Source organism: Osmerus mordax, chromosome 5 (genome assembly GCF_038355195.1).
Source record: "Osmerus mordax isolate fOsmMor3 chromosome 5, fOsmMor3.pri, whole genome shotgun sequence".
Lineage (NCBI taxonomy): Eukaryota > Metazoa > Chordata > Actinopteri > Osmeriformes > Osmeridae > Osmerus > Osmerus mordax.
In genome coordinates, this window is record NC_090054.1 from 12945692 (window position 1) to 12962244 (window position 16553).

Genomic DNA, 16553 nt, shown 5'->3' on the forward strand with positions numbered 1-16553 from the left:
AAGTGGTTGCGTACTCGCTGCCGTGATTGGAAGGTTTTTTGGTATGGAATGATCTCGTCTCGCTCAGGGCTGGTATGTGTGCTCCAAATGGCAAAGACAGCCACAGCCTGAACTGCGAGCGAACAGAACAAGACCGATCGTCACGGGTATTTTGGGAAATATATGGACATTCGTGCAACTTTTTGCCGATATAAAGAAATATTTGGAAAGCGTGGACAGGTACAAAGTCAACACTCTACTGCAGTAGAAAAGGTGAGCTATAATTACCTAGTATTACTAATAGTAAAGAAGATCGCAACCTGTGATTTTGGCCTCGAGTGTTGTGGCGTAAAAAGTTTTGTTTTGCGTCTGAAAATAAATACTGGGGTCAGCAACTAATTTCGTTCGGTTGTTGGGTTTACTAGAATCAAAACATTGTATATTTGGCTGGTTATTTGGATTTCATTAAGGATTCTGTTGGAGAGGTGGCGCTGAGGGTTTTTCTTGTAAGCGAAAACTTGCTACAGTAGCTTGCTAGCTAGCTAACTGCATTGCCTGTGTGTGTATGTTGAAGCTGGACTAGCTACGTGCTAGTACGACTACTACTAGCGTTGTCTAGCTAGAAGTTAGCGTTCCACATTTGGGCACAGAATATGCTGGATATTAACAGTTGGCAATTTTAGACATTTTACAACAATTTAATAATAACTGAAATAATTACTGACTGTGCTTCTACACATATTAAGCTAATTTAATACAACCAGTTGAATGACAGAACTGTGGTCCAAGTTCATAGTTTTTCTTGCATGTTCAATTTTTTGAAAGCTTAGCAAGCTAGCTTCAGTAAACAGTACCTCGTAAAGATGCAAAACTACGTTTAAGAGATTAAACGTAGGCCTACCCTACATTTGTTAGACTGCAGTAGCACTAGCTGTGCCAAACTTGTAATGCTAGATTAGAGTTGTTTTCCTTCCAGATGCCTTAAACGATTATTTGGTTTGTCAGTATTTAACCACAATAGATGTTATACTGCCTGATCGTTCAGAAAGTCTATTGTACTAGTAACTCAAGACATGTTAAGGGTTGTCATTAACACAACACAGCCTATGGCTTTGGCTTTATCATCTGATAAATCTGGTGATCATTAGTAACCATTACCAGGCACTCTTGAGTCATGCACTACATTTTAGGGGTAGTCCTTTTCTTGTACTCTGAATGATGAGACTTCATGTAACCAGAGGCTTGATATAGGACGTTAATATGAGCGTGTCCACACACGAGATTGTGTACTAGTCTACAACTGTTTGACTCTTGATGCCGTGACCTTCTGTCACTTACTCTACACAAGTACAATCTTATCAGATGTCTGACTGTGAAGGGTGACCAAAGCATTAGGCTGTGTAACGATGAATCAACTGCCACCTTGACTTTCAGTCTCAGTTGCAGTAAGTAACAGTAGGTTCTCCCAAGGAAAATTCCCTCAGTCTGTTGTTGTATCTCTTAAGACTAACTAGCTATTTTAGTCCCATGTTTTAGGCACTTCTTTGGAAAAAATGTGGAAGTTTAAAGCTGGTTTTAATTTTGAGGGAGAGTGCAGAGAGTGCACTGTCTCTGTGCTCCCCACCTTTCCACGCTAAAGGCAGCTCTAAAGTGTAAAGGGCTCCAGAACGCAGGGAGGTCAAAAACCAGCAAGGTCAAAAACCAGATGGAGCTCCCGACTATATGAAAATGTCTGCTTTTAAAAGGGCCTGGAGGAGACCAGGCCGAAGGGGTATGGGAGAGTGGTGCATTTATACAGAGGTGCGGAGGGGGGGGGAGGGGATTCAAATTGAACCTTATACATATGCCAGACAGCTGTACATTCCACAGCTCACTCTGGGCTCTCTCCATTACTGAAATAACACAGGCCAATATTACTGGGGGAGGAGTGAGGATGAGGGGAGAGGTAAGCAGGAAGGGAACGACTAACAAACCCAGGCTTAGGAGGCTTCACTGCCAGGTAATCTCAGAACAGTCTGGTGTATCTTGATTACCCTGCTAACTGTGTTTGGAGCAGAGAGTCGAGAGAAGGAGAGAGAGTGTGTGCATTTCTGGGGGGGGGGGGGGGCTTGTGTGATTAATTAGCCAGAGCCCTGTAACTGCCTGGTGTCTGAAGGGAAGCGTAATGGAGGTTAGACAGAAATTGGAATCGGGTTCAGCAAATGGGAGATAATTCAGTTGTGATTTATGTCCACATGAGGTGAAGATCAGAATCAGAGTTATGCTGCCTGTCAGGACGTAGACGGCCTGACTTGTCCCCTCCCCCTCGTCGCCCCAATAGAGACACCAGTTTAATGGAATGGTTATCACCCAATGATTTGTCGTGTTGAACTGCTACAGATGAATAGTTTGAGCTATTATGGAGTCTGATGTTTGGTATTAAATGCGAATTTGGCCTTTAGTCTCAGGCTAAATATATTGGTTTTGGGCTAGGTTTAGCCGTGGAAAAGGTTTTTTGTTACTCAAGCTTACAACACGAACACGAAGAAAACTCTAATGAGAGGTCCCCTCTAAGTGCAGGGAAACAGAGGAGCAAAACATTCCCCCGCTCATTTATTTTCTCAAGCACTTTAAATCTACAATGCTTGTTTTTCTAACCTCCTGTTTCTTTAAAGTGTCTCTTTCTGTGCCCTGCTTCTGTTGTCTCAGAGCCTCTCTCTCTCTCACTGTGAGCGTTTCCAATCTCAGAGGCCGGGGGGTGTGGGGGGGGGATATCGGATTGCTCGGGGAGTCTCCAAGGTTCTCTTGCGAGGTGGCAGAGGGAAGGTGCTGGAGATGGAGGGAACGAGAGAGAGGAGGAGGAGTGAGGAAGGGGGGGGGGGGGGCGCATGCACAGATCAGGTTTCACGTTCCTCTGTCTGCCGTGCCTCCCTCAGTCAACCCCTCCTCCTTCTCTCTCTCTCTGTCTCTCTCTCTCTCACTGCTACCTCACCCCCCCCTCCACCACCACCACTCACCCTCAGCTTGGAGACAGAGTGGCTGAGCTGGGGAGGAAAACATGCAATCGGCCACTGCTTCTCTCGTTCTCCATAAGTCCACCTCCGACTCTGAGAGCCCCCCTCCGGATAAATAAAGCCAGTAAATCTCAGCCGTCACCCTCAGAATGTAGTACACAGAATGCAAACTGTTTCTCCAGAGCACCAGCCGATTTGCGTTAGAGATTCCCCATCTCTCCATAGCTGCCTGGAGCCATCTCAGACTGCCACTGCATACTGCAGGCGACACACTACTGTCCCTGGCTCATCCATTTGTCATAGATGAATGGACTTGCTTGATGACTTGCTTGCTTAAGAAACATTTATGAATTGGTAGCTGTATTAGAATATAGGTAGCTAAATTTAGGTAGCTGTTGCAGGTCTATGCCCTGTTTCGTGTACACTATAACAGTCAATATCTATAGGATAGATTTTCAATATGTAGGCTAGCTACGTTGCTGGCTAAACCTATTGCAAGTGTAAAGGTTAGGCTACTGTCAATTGATTTTAACTCAATCCATCAGCGTGTGTTTTCGTTACAGATATGCAGTGGATCCTATAGTGAACCGTCCAGGACATAGGAACCTTTTAGTATTGTTTAGTTCTGTTGCTTTCAGGTGGAACTGGCTTCGGTGTGCCGTGCACCATGTTGGCCAGGCCTAGGCTGCAGTCCTTTTAATGGTATCGATCCTCCTTTAAATACAGCGGGCGTTCCAGTGAATAATTTAGAGAGGGCTCCGCGTCACGGCCATGCAGGCCGGCAGGGAGGAACAGACATTGTGTGGAAGACTTAACTGAAAGATCTCTATCTCTTAATTGATAAAGTGGAGAAGGTCAGTGAGTTTGTTGACGTTATTTGGGGAAATCCCCCTCTCCTCCTCCCCTTCTTCGTTTTTATGAAACCGTGGAAATGTGATTTATTTGTGTCCCTGTGTTTTTCTAAAAGCGAACGTGGTCATGTGATGGCCAAGCAGGCCCAGTGGAAGAAGGCTTCCCTTTCAGCTCCTGTAATGGGGATGGAAGACAGTTGAAGAGATGGGCTCTGTATTGTATAGTTCCAGGGAAGTAGATGAGATAGAAAGCAAGCTAGATATCTTCCTAGGTCTGTAAAATGTTGCCTTCAAGGGATCGACTTAGCTAGATATGAGAATGTATCTACGGGAAACTTGGGAATCAAGTCCTGAAGGGTTCATTCTTCTCCAACTTGGCATTTCCTTTTTTTTAACTTAATCCCTTTCTATGTTCGTTGCTGGGATTCCCTGATGGTGAATGTGACCCTGACCCCTGTCTTGACCCATGTCAAATAACCCCTAATAGAGTTGTCGGTTTCTCACCTGGATTAGCCCATACTGGGACCATGTTAAACACAAAAGTAGCCTGACAGTTTGGGTTTGTTTACCACCCGACGAATATTGTGAGCCCTTCGTCTCTGCCATTGAGGCTATCCATTTTCAGTTGCTTCGGTTTCATGGAGTACAGCAATGAAATCCCTGCTACTTTGATGTTAGTCGTCGCACACCTTTGTCAGCTAAAAGGTTGTGTTACCAAAAATTCACTTCACCATCTGCTAGAGTGCAGTAAACAAGGCAAGCGTTCGGTCCAGTCGGAGCACAGTCCACAGATCTCCTCTGGAGGAGATGAATTTAATGTGTTGAAGTTTACATTTAGTCATTTAGCAGACGCTCTTATCCAGAGCGACTTACAGTAAGTACAGAGACATTCCCCCGAGGCAAGTAGGGTGAAGTGCCTTGCCCAAGGACACAACGTCATTTGGCACGGCCTGGGAATCGAACTCGCAACCTTCAGATTACTAGCCCGATTCCCTAACCGCTCAGCCACCTGACTCCAGTTAATGTGTAGAAGCAGACGCAACAGTTTGCTTGGCTAATTGTTAGTTATTAGCCTAGCATAGTGCATGTTTAAGGCTTAAGCTGATTACGTAGGTTTACATTTTGTACGATACCATGCGATATTAATCGATGGCCAATACAAGGGCATCTTTGCCCTTTTGGACCTGTGTCCTCTACAATGGGTGGACGTCTGTTTTCAGTGAGTGATTGTTTTGACTGATTGACAGGTCACATTCTGAGCCAACTGGCAGTACCTGGGGGATGTATACAGCACAAGGACACACATGCCAGTTCGTTCCATGTTGCAGCCATCAATAGAATTTTATGAGCCAATAGCCTGTATGCTTGTTCTTAACTTTATGAGGGGGGGAAAAAAGGTTTCATGCTAACCCTAGGCTGTGTTCATTAAGAGTGAGGGTTTGAAAACCAAAACAAAGTTGCGAAAGGGTACAGCCAGTTTAGTTCGCGTGATTTCAGCAGAATAAATTTGAGCTATGTGTCAATACCTTTCCTTCGTTGATTTGAAATCAACCACTGGCACGCAACAAACACTTGGTCTGTGATTTAAGTAGAAAAGTAATTTAGGTCAACAGAAGAACCGCTAAAAGCCGATACAAATATTTTAATAGCGATTTAATTGCAAAATACCCATCCTTATGAGAGAGAAGGGAGACTGGCGTGCGCCCCATAGGAAGGTTGCACAAGGCCCTGTCACACATTCCCACACAGAGAGGGCCCTGTGTGAAGGGAGCCCACCCCTCCCTCCCCTTTATGGTCTTTAATTTCAATTAGCTATGGCTGATCGTTCACTTTGATGGCATTAGTTGCCCCTCCAAGCCTCGACACATTTCCCTCTGCTCTCGTGCCACTCTGTTGGTTTTGCGTAAGCCCGCGGAATTAACTTTGCCGATGGAATCTCCAAATGCTTCACTTCCACTTCCTTTCCTAGCACACAAGCTCACGCATCGACGCAGACTTTTTTTTTTCCAAAACATATTTTGTGTTGTCGAGCTTTTTTTCCCGTCTGCACTCGGCTGGCGTCCTCTCATGGATAGCGTAGCCTGACACGTAGCTGTGCGCGTGTTCCTTTTCAGCCAGGAAGACAGGTTCCACAACTCTCCTGTCAGACAGCACAGTTGCACACCTCTGAGACAATGAAAGGTATTTTGCATGCAACGCCATTTTCCACGCCTCTCTGAAACCCCCGTGTTCCGCCGCCCTGCATGCCACCTGGTTCCCAGGTCACGTGCGATCCTCCCCGTCCTCTAATGTGTCCCCGCACGACCGACGAGGCCCCAGACGGAGTAGCGCTACAAGACGCCCGCCGTGTTCTTTGTTTCCCTTCTCCTCCCGTGCGCCCCGTGACTCCTACATTGTTGCTTTAACTCGAAATAACTCGGCGGAGCCGTGGTGCAGAGCTGTGACAGAGCTCCCGACCTCACAACATATTCCTGCTCCACTCTCAGGGCTTTATAAATAGCCCCGAGCGGTTAGTTGGCAATTATCGGCTGCACCCTCCAGTGACCCAGGCCTGGTGTGGAGAGATGTTCCGTCCAGGAGCAGAGGCCTTGTTGTAAACAGAGGAGCACCGTGCACATCTCCCAGTGCTGCCTTTCACTTGCCATACATTTGTTCTCTGTGTGTGTGTGTGTCTCATTCCGCTAAGCTTTTGGTATCGCCAACCACTTACCAGCACTTTATTCAACGGTATTTCCTTCGTTATTTTCCAACTTGCTTTTTCTTCTTCTCTCTTTCAATATTTGGCTAGGAGAAGTGACTGGGTGGAATGCTCGCTGCTGTTGTGTTTTATATGGTTGTTTTGAACATGGACTCGGGGGCCCTTGCATATGCCGTCTCACTGCCTGCCCCCGAAAGAGCATTTCACCGCTCTGCTCCACCAGGTTTCCATTTGATGCAGTGCTGTTTATTCCCCCCTCGCCCCGCCCCCACGAGAAAGTCCTAGTCACTGGCCGTCCTGTGCGAATATAAACTCACTTTGACGTCCCCTCGCTGCTAAATAAAGGCTCTTTTGAGCCCTTGGAGGAGCGCTGCCCTCTCGTGTGGAAGAATGCTCCCTGTGTTGGTGTGGAGAGCAGGGCCTGGCTCCCAGGCTGCTGGGCCACATCCACACCATGCCGCTCCACTTATCTCCACAGCCACAGCATGGGGCTACGCCAGACCTCCTCCTCCCCCACCCCCCAGCACAGCCCCCTGCCAAGGCCCAACAGGAGTGCGCTTCATGGGGACACCCCGTCTCCCAGCTCCCCCCAGCTCCTCGGGCTGGAGTCTAAAACGAGTCTAGTCTAAGAACAGATGACCCGTGTTTTCGTCCAAATATAACCTGCGGGGGAGGTTAATTGTCTGAGAATAGTCTACAGTTTGACCGGTGACAAAACGCCATTCGTCCCGGTACATGTCTGAGCCAAAGCTTTCTGGAAGGGACGGTGGGCCATCTCCACGGGAACACGGGGAGTCTTGGATGTGTGCAATCCCCCTTTCCCTGGGTGGAGGTGGTTTGGGTCGGGCTGGGTTTCCCAGGCTCCGGTCCACCGGTGACAGTCTGTCTGCTGTGGCGTGGCTCCTCGCCTCACCCCTCCGTCATCCGATACCTCCCTCAGCTCTGCACTGCATGTTGCCCAGCAACACCCCCCCCCCCCCCCCCCCCCCAGCACAGCCTCCTTACATTATAGCCCCATCGTGTGTGTGTGTGTGTGTGTCGGATCGCAGGGCAGTGAGGAGAAAGAATAACTGACGATATTGCTTACATGTGCCACACATGCTTCTTCCCTGACGCCCGATGCAATACGGACATTCACCACCGGGGCATGTTGCTCCTGTCCTGGGGGACGTTCCCACCTTCACAGTCCCTTCACAAACAGCGATGGGATAACCGTTGCTATGCTAACCCGCGTCCCCTCCGCTCTCCTGGCCAGGTCTCCATGGTGCCGTGCGTGTCCGCTGTGACCAGTGTCTGTGAGATCCGACCACCCATGGATGTGTATGTTCTCCAGCGCCAGCAACGCTTCGCTCACACCTCCACCTCAGCATGTTCCTGCACTATGGATCCTCCTGTGAGGTAAGACTGGAACCCAGCACGCGCACGCACGCACGCAGAGATAGGATGGGACCCCTGTCTTGGATTAGACCTTAGCGATGGTCCACGCTCTGTTCTATGCAGTTGGTAATGTGAGCAAGATGTGTTGGGGTTGCCCGCTTGGATGGTGAATTGCATCTCTGTTTGGATTTAGTCTCTGTGATATTTCTCCCCCTGCGAAACGGAACACAAACAAATGTTAGTTTTTGAACGTGACGCACCAGTGATTGCTCTAACCGCCTCCCTCTCCCCCCCCCCCCCAACAACACTGAGAAGATTAACCCTTGACCTCTGACTGTAGCCAGAGCTGGCCAATCAGGAAGGTTTCCTGGCTTCTAATTGCGATCCCAGATTGAGTCATTGGAGCTGTCTGCCGCTTTGATTAATAACGGGAGGACTTTGGAGCAGGAAAAGGCCTGATTGCTCATGTACACTCCTGGAGGTTTACACATCTGGGAGTGTGCGTGTGCTGAGGGTGGAGTCGATGTCTGAACGCCGAGGGTCAGAGCGGTACCTGTGTTTTGTTTATTTTGTCCGGTTTCATTTATTTTGAATTGAAATGTAACTGTTGTGCGTGTTCTATTATTCTTAAAAATGAAAAAAAAAGAACGTTTGACAGCCAGACCTTTTTTTTGCGTCCGTTGCGCACCTTGAGTGTAACAGGCTGCTGTGTGTTCGGTTGCTCCAGCCCTCTGTTGTTGTTAGAGGAAAGAAAAAAGGAGAAGCCGCCTGAGCTTCCACACTCGCCTTCAGACCTTCAGACAGAGTCAGGGAGTCTGCTGGAGCAAATTGCTGCCACATGTCCACAGAGAATGCGGAGCCCTGGATATCTCACATCCTCTCTCGCGTTCACCCCCACGGCCCCAGCCTTCCCGGCTCTCGTGTGGGACTCACCCTAGGGTGTCACTCTGGGGACTCTGTTGTTGTCAGTAGTCAACGGCAAGGAAGGCCGTGGCTCCTTTTTAACCTGGCTGTGGACGGAGCCTGAGGTAGAGCGGTCTGACTGATGTGAAGTGTCGGGGGGGGGGGGGAGAGGGGCCCAGAGTGGGGTGGGGGGGGGGGGTGGAGGGGAGGGGGGTGTTGACAGAACAGCAGCCAGGCTTGTTGTTGGAGAAGGCTTCACTCCCACTGGACCATAAATTCCACATGCGACTCCGTGTGACGCCCGGCTTGTTGATGGAAGAAGCTAGTTGTCACCCCCTCCCCCCTGACAGACCCACGGCTATCTCCCCCCCCCCCCCTCTCCATACTTTTCCAAGACCCTCATTCCTAAGCTCTACAAATGATCTGCAAGTCATCTGCTGAGGTTTGCTTAATGTCTATTTCTTGCCTTTAGGCCGACATGCATTGCGATTGTTAATGTTCTGTTGTTGTTGTCGTAAGCACAGCCTTAGATATTGTAGGTGACTGTTACTGTCAGCGAACGCGCGTTGTTCAGTAACCAATTTTTTTTTGCTTTGGTATTGAGTACCGTGAAATTCCACTGGTACCGACAACTGACATTTTGGTACCGTCCGTGACAACACTACCCCACTCTCACTCTTTTTCACTCCCTCTTTCACTCGGCCCGGGGTTTTTGTGCTTTGGCCTTGTTCCATTGTGTCTGCTTTGCGTCAGCACAATTCCAGTGCAGCAGAGTTGGAGGTGTAAGTCAAAAGGAGAGGGCAGTCAGTGCAACGCAACACATTGTAGATGGCTCACTCTGGCAGCTGGTATTTACTGTAGGCTAGGTGAGGGGCTAGGGGTTATCTATGTCTGTTAAAGCCCAGGTATTCAAGTCCTCTAGGCTGTTATTACTCTGCAAATACCAGAATCGTTTCAGAAACGTGCATCTAGCAAACACCCCGTAAAGCGCTTGAAAGGAAGCCTTAATTGACTTGAATGAAATACTTGAACCTCAGCACCAGCCATAACTGAGAGTCATGATGCTGTATCCGTAGTGTTGTCCCTGGGGGAACAATAGTGACACTAATGACACCTCAGTGGGTCCCCTTGTCCAGCCCTCTGTGGACAGAGAGGCTCCTCTGGAAGTCAGACAGCGGAGGACTTCTCTCACAAGGACAGGCTGGAGCTCACTGCTCATCATGCAGCATTTATCAGCCCTCCTCCACCCTTAACTCCTCCTCCACCCCTATCTCCTCCTCCACCCCTATCTCCTCCTCCACCCCTATCTCCTCCTCCACCCTTAACTCCTCCACCCCTATCTCCTCCTCCACCCTTAACTCCTCCTCCACCCCTATCTCCTCCTCCTCCACCCCTAACTCCTCCTCCACCACTAACTACTCCTCCTCCTCCACCCCTAACTCCTCCTACAACCCTAACTCCTCCTCCTCCACCCCTAACTACTCCTCCTCCACCCCTAACTCCTCCTCCTCCACCACTAACTACTCCTCCTCCTCCACCCTAAATACACCTCCACCTCTATTTCTCCTCCACCCCTCCTTCTCCTCTGCACCCCCTTCTCCTCTTCCCCCCTCTTTCTTCTTTCACCCCTTCTTCTCCACCACCTCTGTTCTCCTCCTCCTCCTTGTCCTCCACCCACCCTGGGACCCCTGGAATGTGTGAACAGGTAATGGAAAATCTCCTCTCCTCGGGTGCGCTCCAGGAAATGTGAGGAGTGATAGTGGGCACCTTGCCGGAGCCAGGGCCTGAAAAACAATATTGTTTTGTTGCTTTGCTATTGGCTGACCTTTTTTTTTTTTATGACCTCCTCTCCACCCCCACCCCCCGCCCCCTCCCCCCCTCTCGTACAGTACCGGAATTTCAGTATGGCTCAAATCAGGGTTGTGGGTTTTGTGCACTGGGCTGTCCACATGTCCCTGGATCATGTGCGTGTGCGCGCGCATGTGACTACACGTACGTGCGCTCGCAAGCGTGCCTTATTAGAGACTGCATTAGCTGTGGTCGGAGTAATTGGCTGTCTGTGGAGGGTAAGATTCCGAACCTGGGCGGCCAGCTCGCAGGGAGAGAAACACCGGCAGTGTTCACAGTGGGCTGGCTCTGTAAAGAGAGCTCTGTGCTCAAGCACACCATCACCTCCACTAGTCCTTGGAAAGACCATTTCTGCCCGCAAAACTCGTGTTGACTCATAGCAAGGTGTGTGTAAAGGTCTGTTCAGGCTGGCCAGTGCTGTCAATGTGTGTGGCTGCAGCCTCCTTTTCATGGATTTCTTTCATAGATACATTTCTTTCTCACTGCAAGGTTGGTTGTATGCTTTTCAGCAGGCATTTTTCAACTAGGCCTGGCCACTAAAACGAAAGCGAAAGGTACTATACGTATAAGAGCACTGTTCAGCAGGATGTTCGATAGTTACCAGCCAGGGAAGCACATAGCGTAGAGTATCCTCAAAGCGGTTGCATGAGCAAGCGTGCCCATTCCCAGGCTCACTAACAGCCTATCATATCCCTCGATAATGGAGCGTGCCACGCGTGACGCGCAGACAGACAGTCCTTGAACAGGTGGATGGTTCAGTGGCACCCTGTACATGACACAACCACACAGTGTGGGCTGAGCAAATGAGTGTGGATGATTGTTGAGGAAATTGTTGATTTAAAGAAAGGACATTTCAGCTCGCCGGTATGGCAGTTGGTCTGCCCGTTATCAGAACACCGTTGTGTGTAAACTGTGTAGGTAAACCTTCTCAACCAAGAGCAGGAATACTACAAACGCACTTTACCACCTGACTTGCTTCCAACCTTTGGAGTACGCAACCTGTCAGTCACAGCCCACAGCTACATCTCCTGATACAATTATTATCCAGGTGCCTTGAAAAAAAAAAAAAAAAAAAAGTGCTTAAATTAAAGGGAAGGTGGTTAAAATTCGAACTCAAGTGGTGAGGTGCAACCCTTCGGCCATGATTAATAATAGGTCATTATAAATGATCACCGTCGACGTAGACTGAAATGAAACGTTTCATCGTGATCAAATGCTCACCCCTGGTGACGGCAAATATTGTGACTTTTGTTTTGTTCGTGGACCATACAGTACTGATGCTGTTAACTTGCATTTGAATCAGGTGTGACAGCCTGCATCTCCTAGTAGTTTAGGTCACTGTGGTTAGAGAACTCATGTAATGAAGTCTGACCTTGTACGTAGGCTAGGCCTACAACAATACAGTTCTCCTCCCAAGAAGCGAGATTCGATAAAGGTGTTAATGATCTGTATGCTTTATGACACAGAGGCTTGGTAAGGTGTCACATTGAGGCATACGAGATAAGCCCAACCTCCATAAAGTTGGCCACATTCGTTCACTTGTCTTTGTTCAAACAAGCTTTGTTGTCCTCCTCTGTCGCTGGCCAACCATGAAAACAAATTGACTGTTGGCGGGCGCTAACTTTAGCCTGCGCGTCTGCGCCACGTTCCCAGGTATCCCAGGGGTATTCGAAGGGAGAGAAAGAAAAAAAAAGTTACAGACAGTAATGGCATGATGTACCCTTACTCACACACTAGCTAAGTTCCCAACTCCGCAGCCAGACCGAGAGATTCCGCCGAGATTGTGACTCCAGCGGAGAAAGGGAACTCGAGATGACGATAAAGAGGAGGATGAGAAGCGAAGGAGACAGGAGGAGGAGGAGGAGAGCGAGCGAGCGCGGGGCTGGAGGAGAGACGGGGCTCAGTGCGGCCCGGGTATTCTTATGCTAATCCACTCCCGGGATGAGGCGCTAAAGCAGCCAAGCAAACAATGGCAGTGGAGCCAGGAAGTCTGCCCTGCAGTCTAGCAGGCCTTGAAAGGCATTTCGGGCAGGGCGCCGACACGGAGAAGAGGCTGCCTGCAGCACGGAGAGGGCTGCCTGCAAGGAGGGGCCCCAGGAGGGGCCAGGGATCTGGGCCAAGGCTGGGGAAGAGAGAGGGAACTGGAGGAAAAGAAAGAGAGAGAGAGACAAATGGCATACCACACTGCTCTCACTATAGAGGCAGCAGCAGGAGTTAGGGCTGTAGTGGGTCTCTCTCTCTCCAAGGCTGTCGGAAAGAGAAAATGTGTCTTCTGCCGCTCTTTTCTTTGCTTTACGAACCATTTCTCTCTGCCCTTTCCATTGCTCCGGGCTCGCATTCACCCAGGGCTTCGGTGGGCTACATCTAGGCGTACCCTCCACTGATAAAGTAAAGCCCGCTGGCATTTGTCCATTTGTTTTTCTTTCCCGAGCTTGGTCGTTTTAAATGGTGCATGCAGTCAATCAGCTCGCTTTGTTTTTATTTAGGCTGTAGCCGTTCCAGACCGGGAAGTGCAGCTGCATTAATGGTTGATTATTGATGTCTGGTCCTCCCTCCAGCCATCGGGAGAAGGAAGTGGAGAAGCATTAGGGCTGGATTATTGATGTCTGTGACCCCCAGCGCAGAGTAGACCATGCAGCTCCAGGGTTGTTTTACAGAGCTGTGTGTGTGTGTGTGTGTGTGTGTGTGTGTGGATTACATCCAGGGAGAAGAGAAGGGGGGGGGGAACATATTGCTATTTTGAAGATTTGTGTAATATCACGGTTGTATTCTGAGGCTTTTCTAAAGGGTTGCGAGCAAGATCATGTTAGTCCTGGATCACAGGACAATAAAGCTTCAAGAAGCGTTCCATTTCCTCAGATTAATGCTGAATTCCTCGGGGGAACGGGAATGTGGACTTTTACCCCGCAGTGGCCGAAACTGTAACGACGACCAGCAATACCATACGATACCTTTTATCTTTGACCTAATGGAGGGAGCACTGCTCACCTCAGTTCTCAGACAGGATTTGAAGATCTTGCAAGATTCTCCTTCTGGCTTTGACCCCCTCTTGGCTTTCCAACCCTTTGAATTTCCCTGCAGCCTTTTGAGCGGTGCGACCCAGAATTCCTTCCCCTGGAGCCACGTCCATGCCTCATTGCTTCACTATAAGGGGTATTATTCTATACAGGTGGCACCACCAGCATCTCACATGACAATGCCGTCTTTCATTCTCCATCCCAGGGAAGAGAGTAACTAGGAGGCCCTTCTCCCAGAATCCTCTCTGAGGATGTGATGCGATGCCCCGGCCCCTTTCCTCGTACCTCTACGGTGGATCGTTTACAATTGAACCTTCGGATCATTTTACTTAAATGCCAATGAGCAGAATACAGAGATTCCTGCCTTTCCTATTTGCGAAATGGGTTCGATAATGGTCCATATGTCTTCTCTAGGCTAGTCCTTCTTCACCACCGCTTCTACCGAGCGCAGTCTCAAGTATTCCAAGTCCAGAAAGGATTTGTTGTTTTGCTACTGGCTGCATCTTTGACAAGTCCCAACATGACCTTCTCCCAGTCCTGGCTGAGCCCAGAGCAGAAGAGGTGGTGCTGGGGACATCTGGAGCGAAAGTTCCCTCACACAAACCTAGCCTGTGGAGAACCACTTAGTTTGCCCGGTCCCACGTTCCCTTCCATATCCTCCCCACCTCCTTTTGTGTGTGTGTGTGTGTGTGTTTTTCTCTGGAAAACCATGACTAGGCTTGACCCCCAATTGCTTACTTTGCCAGCCTGTGTCTGTTGTTCTTTTGGCCCCCACTTATCGCAAGCAGTAGCCAGGGGAACCGTCGTATCTCCCCCTGAACTCGCCGATCGCGATAGCTGTGTCTCCGTGTCAATCACCCAGCCGTGTGTTTGTGTGTGTGGGGAAGTGGATGTGTCGGAGGGGGAAGGGGGGGGGGCTGCTTCTTCCTGGCTCTGGGGCTCACAGCAGTCTCTTTCCCCCGGCGTGTCGCGTCTTGCCTGGCTACCTGGCCGCGGCGACGCTCTCTGGTGTGTTATCTCCACCGTGCTATGTTGTTGTTGTCCCGTCTTGGTAGCGGAGTGGAACATTTTCATCGCCAGGTTGGCGTTGAGTAAACGCAGATATACGGCGTCGGTGTCGACGCGCAGCAAGTTGAGCCAATCGAAGGCCGCAAAACTCGCACGTAGAAGTTAACCCCCCACCCCCCCCCCCTCTTCTGACTGCCTCTCAACCAGAAGTTTACTCGACCATATCTTTTAGTTCTTCTTTCTGGTCTCCATTGCTCGCTCGCTCTCTCTCTCTCTCTCCCTCAAGCACACACACACGTACACACGTACGCACACCCACAGAGTCCCGCTGCTTGGCCTCCTCTAAAGGTGCCTGGCTGGCTGTCTTGTCCCCCCAGCCTTGAGGAGGCCTGCTTTGTTCCCTCATTACCCAGTCAGGGATGTGTGAAAAGTGGGGCACAGGTCGGGGCTCCTTGTCCCCCTCGGGCAAATCAAAAGTGACAGACACCGGCCCGCACCGCCACTAATTTGTCCCCCCCCTCGGTACGGGCGCTTCCCCCGGCCCACTAATTGCTTGCGAGTCGCGCAGGCCTACAAGGGAACAGACACATCGCGTTATTAACGCTGGACGAGGCCAACGCTGGTAATTGCGGAACATCCTTCAACAAATAATTTGGGCGTGTTTAGTCATTCAAGAGTAGCGCCAGCCTGACAGGGGTTGTGGGGTCAAGCCGGCGAAAAAACAAGAGGGCAAAGATGGATGGCACACACACCAAATAATAAAAAGGGGGGGGGGGGGGTGGATGAACATGGACATGGATGGATAAAAGGTTCTTTCTCCCTTCTCAAGGTTGTTTGTCACCTCTGGTGTTCGCTAGGGCGCCAGGGTGAGAGGAGGGAAGAAGCCGCTGGGCCTCTCTCTCTGACGTGCCCCTCCAACGTCGGTCACCTAACCCCACATCAGTAACACTTTGCAACAGTGGAGGAAGCTTGTCGAAGCTGCGATTTGACTCGATCCCTTTTTTTCCCCCGTATTTCTTTATTTGCTTCTCGTTCCTCCGCGGTGTTTGTGGCAAATGGATCTGTAATCTGCGAGAGACGCCGTATCGCTCTGTTCTTGCACAATATTCCGTCTTCAGATTGAATAAGATGCGCTGTCTGGCCCTTATTGGATTTGAGTGACATTTGGTTGGGCTTTTACTGTCCTGAAAGGAGCATACTGGAGGGGATACAATGGAAGTGTGTTCAGTCTGGTTCAGTGTGTCTGAGTCTGCGTGCTCCTGAGTCCTGATCTCCATACCAGAGAGTGTGCTCCCAGTCACTCAGCAGATGTGATTAAATAATGCTGAGGTATCCAGAAGACCATTAGGGTTTAGATATCAACCCACTCCTTAACTCATGCACCATTGAGAGCGCCGGTGGAGGGTTATGTTGCTTAATTGCAGACAAATAATTTCTGCCGTTTTGGATAACTAGCAGTCTGCAGTGTGAACGCAGCGTAAGTCCTAGCTGATACAAATGTCGTTTTCTGTCTTTTTCTAGGGTTGTGGACCCAGGGACCCTGTGAGAAGGAAGATTTGAGATTCTCACCCCGAGCCAACGTTGCCCTCCACCTGTCTCCCTGCCCCTGAGTACTCTCACCTCCACCCCCACAGCCCCGTCGGAGCCCCACCTCACCTCCACCCCCATAGCCCTCTCAGAGAGTCCCTCACCTCCACAGCGCTGTCAGAGCCCCCACCTCACCTCCAGCTGAACAAGCAGAGGAGTGGAACCAGGATCAGGAGCTCCCCCCTGCTGAGGCCTGCAGGCCTCCCTCCACACCCCCAGCCCCAGCAGCCTCCACACCCCCAGCCCTAGCAGCCTCCCCAGCCCCTCCACACCCCCAGCCCCAGCAGCCCCT

The 16553-nt window shown here is 50.0% G+C and overlaps 1 long non-coding RNA gene across 1 annotated transcript; it reads left to right on the plus strand.

Annotated features, from left to right (window-relative positions):
- The first annotated feature begins 95 nt into the window (after positions 1-95).
- Positions 96-16534, plus strand: LOC136943654 (uncharacterized). The gene is made up of 3 exons (XR_010876702.1): positions 96-252; positions 7777-7919; positions 16196-16534. It is a non-coding gene; the product is annotated as an uncharacterized lncRNA (long non-coding RNA).
- Positions 16535-16553: the final 19 nt, after the last annotated feature.